Consider the following 6,255-nt stretch of genomic DNA (forward strand, 5'->3'; position numbering starts at 1 on the left):
TGTTAATTTTTAAGAAAATTGCCCTTTAATGGAAGATATTTTGTATGTTTTTGATTTCAGGTATAGAAAATGAAGTTTAAGAGCAAAAATAACAAAAATGAAGCAAAATAAGGTCAAATGGAGTAAAAGAGCAAAAAGTGACCAGATGCCTAGGCACCAGGTAGTTAAAATAGGCTTCTAGAAGGCTGGCGTCTAGGCGTCACAGTTGGGTGCATAGGTATCACAGCTGGGCGCCTAAATGTCAGAGTTGGGTGCCTAAGCGTCACAGTTGGGCACCTAGGCGCCAGAAAAGGTTTAGGCTTTTGTGCAATGAATTTGGACGAATTTTGAAGATGTGTTTGAAGTGACTCTTAGTAATTTTAAGAGCTTTTTTTTTTAAGGAACAATTGGCTTGTCGAAAAAAATGTGTGTGTGTGTGTGTGTGTGTGTTTGGTGTTGAAGAAAGGCTTTTGGTTATTGGTGAAGAGTTTAGGAGGAGGCGTGAGGCTATTGGCGTGAGGCTATTTTGTGTGTGAGTGTGAGTGTGAGTTGCATGTGAGAGTCTTTGTAGCGTGTGTTTTGGTGTGTCTATTGGAGTAAGAAGTCAAAGGAACTTCAAAGGATTTGTTTGGGGAGAAGTCTCAGATAAGAATTTTGAATTTTTGTTTGAGTTTTGTTTTAATGTGAAGACTTGGATTTTTAATATACATCATGTTCTGTTGTGTTATCCTCATTAATTTTGAGTTGTTTTCTTTATCTTTCTCATTGTAATAAGAATTGATCATGTGTAGAATTAGAATTGTTTAAAATTTCTTTTATTCCATACTTATGATGATTTATTACTTTGCACTTCATTTACATGTTTAATATGACCAATTAATGTGTTAAAACTTGTTGTGAATCCATAATGACCCGGGAGGGCTATGTGTTCTTAAACTAGTACGAATCACATTAATCTCGTGGGCGAGAAGGTAATCCGTGGGTTAGTGCAAATAAATATGGAGATAAGTTTTGATGGACGTAAATTATTGATTCTAGGGTGACAGGTTAGAACCTTAATCAATTTGATCTTGAGTTTGGAACCTAAGGACTTGTTAGTCCTATAGAGAGGGCACAGTGGGTAATCTAGAGATAAAAAACTAGAACCTATCAAGCATAACCTGGTTAGGAACTTAACTTTAAATTAGTCAATGTTCTTTATGCACTCGGGAGATAGTAAATAATAGAGTTGCTCCTATTTGACACAAAACTACATTTTAACCTTTAAACATTTGATTCCTACATTGATTGTGATCTCTTTACACGGAGAAAGAACTTTCACATAATTTGAACTTTTCTTCATAAAACTAGTTTAGAAATGCTGCATTTTCTTTAAACCTTTGAAATAGAATTAGTAGGAATTTAGTAACATCTTTTTACACCTAAACTTGTTGTCATATTTCCTAGATAATTATTTAGAGTTTAAGTAAAGATTTCCTAAGTCATAAAAAGAGTTTTGGATAAAAACAGTTTCACCTTCTCTGTAAGATCGATACCATGGTTTTAAAAGAAAATCATATATTATTTGAAACAATATGTGTACTTGCATAGTACACATAGTGTGTAAACTATTTATCAAATTCTAAGTTCTATAACATATCTATTGTACACACTAGCCACTAAAATATATTGGGTCAAGTTTTTAGCTGTCTTTTAGAAATTAAATAACTGCGTAAGTGCAGGTTGAATTTGTCGCCCAATTAAAATCATCCTCTCCCAAAAATTGTATGATAGTGGGCTCAATTTAAGAAAAAAAATAAAAATTTATTTAATTAAATATTAATGACGTGACTTAAGTTAATTGGAGGTTGTACCTACAACCTCCGTATGGAAAAATCGTTCAACTAGTTTTCTCCACTTCGTAGCCTCGTCACAAAATATAAACTCGAAGCATTATACTATGAGGTTTGAGTATTTTCATGAAATCTATCTTTTCTTGGAAGTTAAAGATATATTAGATATGATAACAAACAACAATCTATTAGTGTTGCATTCAACATTGAAATGTAACACATTTCAAAGAAAGGCTTAGAAAAAGGAAATATTTTTCATGAGAAAAGATGTTCCTCATAAGCAACAAGAACATTAAAAAGATATAGTATTCTTATTTTTCATGAGAAGTGTGGCCTATACAACCATTGATTATGTATAATTTTGAATTCATCAAAGCAAAATTATCTTGGTATGAATGTAATATCCTTTTAAGGAAAATGTGGGAACCTCTTTAAATTTTGAAAATAAAGAGAGCTTAGCATTAAAAAGGGAAAATTATTGATTGCTATTCTAGAGGATTTGACCGGTCCCCACTTTGATGGTGGTGCCATGAATCTTGTCCTTGTAAACATTTTTGTTAAGCATCTACGGTAACAACCATAAACCATTTAGAATGATCTTAAAAAACAAAGCTTGGTTGTGAGTTACAAAATATATTCAGTAAAATAGTCAAACTGTTTCTATAGTGCAATTGCCGATCCATAGGTCAAAACAGAAGAAGTATGTTCCACGCTTTTAATGATATAATTAATGTTATTATGAAAGAATTCGGTGATGTGAAATAGAGCCGTCCAATCTTATTTGCTAAAGGAAATAACTTCCCAAATAATGGTTTAAATGAAGACTAACCAAGAACCAAGCAAAATTTATTTAGTCCAAACTTTTGAAACTATTTTTGTTTTGTAGAAAATATTTTGATTAAAGAGAGTTGTATGCCCAAGATCAAGTATTGTCTTAGGTTTAGTAGGACAATTCCCATTTAAATATATTGAGTTTATTGTTGGAGCTATTATGAAAAATTAAAAAAAAAAAGATAAAGTTTTGTTAATTTTTTTCATAGTAATTCTAGGAATGTATCATATCTAAGATAGTAGCATAGCTAACTACATACATAAGCATTAATTTGTTGAAAATTTCAATAAAAGAAGTAAATTTGAGTTTTCAATCGATGATCCAATCATTTTACTTACAAAAAGAGTAAATGGAAAGCAAAAATCTTGAATTTACTACTTGAGATTATAATATGAGATTTTTAATAGACAAGCAATCTTAGCTAAATCGAAAAAAAACTTTACTAGTGTGTGTAGTTATGAAGCTTTTTTGGTAAGAAATCTGTCAAGTATTAAAAAAGTTAAACTTTGCCAAAAAAAGATGTCATTCACAAAAAATCAAACAGCATAATTCTCCTCTTGTTTCATACATTTGAAAATGCCTCTTCCAAAATTATCAATAATAGTGCTAGAGAATTTATGCTTGAAAATAGTGAAAAATAAGGAAAAATTAGAAAACTTGATCCCAATTCATTGGCACAATTAGACTTATCAAAGATCTATTTATCAATGATGATAGAGATGTGGATATTCTTAATACATGCCCAAAATTATCTTTGGAAAAAGAAATTTTTGTATATGCTTATAAAGAAAGGCCTTATTGTTAAAATAATCCAATGCCCTTTTGAGCTTAAGTACTAAGCAGTTGTTCCTCTCTCTTGAAACTAAATTTAATAAACAAATTTCAAAAGAAAGAATAACATTATTAGAGATGTCCCATATTTTATAACCTAAATTAGTACCTCTATATTAGACCAAATCTTATGCAAATACACGCTCATTGAACTCTTCCTTCATGTGAACAACTCGCATCTGCCTTTGCCCCTCTTCGATCATGCAAATAACATAGCTTTCTCTCTCTTTTTACTGCTTTTATTCACGATATACAGGTCAACCCCTAGGGCATGTCTCTAGTTCTCTTATTTGTGCCATCCTCCTCCACCGTTGTCGAGTCTCTTAGTCCAACCATTTCCATTATCCTTAGGATCTAACTAAGGGCCATCCTCTTCTTTGTGATCAATTGTAGCCACCAACATTGAACATCAAATTTTCTTCTTTATTAATAGAGAATAATTTTAGCAAGTTTTTCTTCTCTATTGATTGAGAGGTGCCTTCATCTCCTTCCCCTTTTTCTTTTTTTCATGCTCAATATTGTAACTTCATTATTCATGTTCCCCACACAAGTGGATAAGAAGAATTTAGTTTCAAATAAATTTATATTAGGCTTGTATTCTTTGATTGTGTACTATTTATATTAAATTTGGATTGTTGAAATTATATTTATGTATAAGTATTTTACACATTTAAGTCTTTTAATCATAAAGAGTAGCCTTGTAGAGATAATTTATTTAATATTATTTGACTTTAATATATTGTAACTTAGGTTGTTTAAGCTTGGCTAAGAAAATTTTGTACATGCATGCAAACATGGATATATTAGGCCACATGTTTTTTGTGTTCGATATTTTAATATAATTTTAAATATTAAATTAATATTTTTTTTTATTAGGACCTTTAAGCAAAGTTTCATTTAACATTGTCAAATGAAATTTGAATATATTTAATATATTGTATTTCTCATTTTTAAGAAAAATAAAAGTTATCTATTAAAAGATAAACAAACCATTTTTTTATTAGAATTTTTTTCCTTGATATCTATATTTTTATAAATTCTTAGATATTTGTAGGTCGCTAGTCGATGCCGTTGCTTTTTTTTTAAATTTTTATATTCATATTAAAATAGTAAATAGTGTGAATATGTTCGCTCTAATTTATCATTGCTCAAAGTTCTATAGATTGAATGGATTCCTATATCTATAATATTTATTTTTCATGCACATTTCCTTTATTAAATGCCAAGGATTTGATTCATACAAATCATTTTTGAAATATATAAATACTATTGGTTATATTAATTATAATACTCCTACTAACTATTTGCTTGTGAAGAGTGAAATATACAATATAATTATAATAATTTATGTGTTGTTATTAAGACCCTTTGATGATAGTTAGATGGACCAATGGATCCTTAAATAAATGATTAGATTTTTATGAGATTGTTGCTTACGTTTAGTGTCATGGTATATATTATTTATAAATATGCATATTTGGAATTTTATATTTAAAAATTTCAAGCAGAGATAAACAACTGATGAGTCATGTGTACATAGATTAGTACAATTGATGTTGTGGCATACAATGTTAGCATAGAAATACATGCTTATAATTTGTAATATTATTATTATTAATTACTTTGTAATTGTCTTATCGACTCTTTTATCAATATTTCATTAATTAATCTTAAACTTTACTTTGGCACCACTTTTTGTCATGACCACGCCCACGACATGGGATTAGCCAAGGCGGGCACAGACGGTCAGACAATGAAAATTAATTTCTTTCTTAGTTATTTTCTATAACTAACATTTAAGAGATGAAGGAACCACTATAAAAAAAGATTAAATTAAAATATTTATAAATTTACTTTAGGACACGTTGTCCGCATGTTTGATAAATATATTTTTTTTTATCGCCCATTTTTTAATCAGTTAATTAAACATGAAATGTTAGGATAAAAAAAACAGTGAGTTAATTAAAGCCAACTATTACTTACACTCCTAGACTACACTAAAATAATGAAAGCGAAAATAATATGTATGTCAATTAAGCTTTTGAAAAATAAGTATAAAATATTTGATAGTTTATTATGAATATGATCACTACTAATATTTCATAATAATCAATGTGTTTTACTATATTAATAACATGTCAATATCATAATACTTGTACGACCATCACAAGAGCATCATCAAAAAATTTTATCGGTCAAGGTACTTCAATATCCATATTATTTTCTACTTATGTTCAAGGGCACCTTAGCGTTCACTTACTTTCACCATAAAAGAGCAACTTCATTATAATCAAGCATACATATGCAATCAATATATGTAGCTCATATTATTCACAATTTCATATCACTCAACATGTAATATTTAATAATATAATGCATAAAATATTTCATAATGTGGGACTAAGGGTATTCATATAAAAAATGATCAATAAAATTTAAGAATAGAAGAATTAATTTAATTAATCAAGCATTGTAATAATTAATGCAATTGGTTTGGAAGAAATACAAAAATGATACTATAATTTAAGAGTACCTAGAAGTACTCAACTTTATTGTCATATCTTTCTTCTTTTAAATAAGTAATTTATTTCATAATATGTATAATAGATTCATTGATTAAAATAAATAAACCCTAACAAGTTTCTCAGTTATATGGATCTTTCTGCAAAAATATTGATCTCTATCTCCCTCTAATTCGGAACCTGAATAGCTTTGATCATGATATCTAATGCACTTAAAGTTAATATTTAAATAATAAACAAAGATATATATATATGGGCG

This window comes from Phalaenopsis equestris, unplaced genomic scaffold, assembly GCF_001263595.1.
Source record: "Phalaenopsis equestris unplaced genomic scaffold, ASM126359v1 Scaffold000264, whole genome shotgun sequence".
NCBI classification, from domain to species: domain Eukaryota; kingdom Viridiplantae; phylum Streptophyta; class Magnoliopsida; order Asparagales; family Orchidaceae; genus Phalaenopsis; species Phalaenopsis equestris.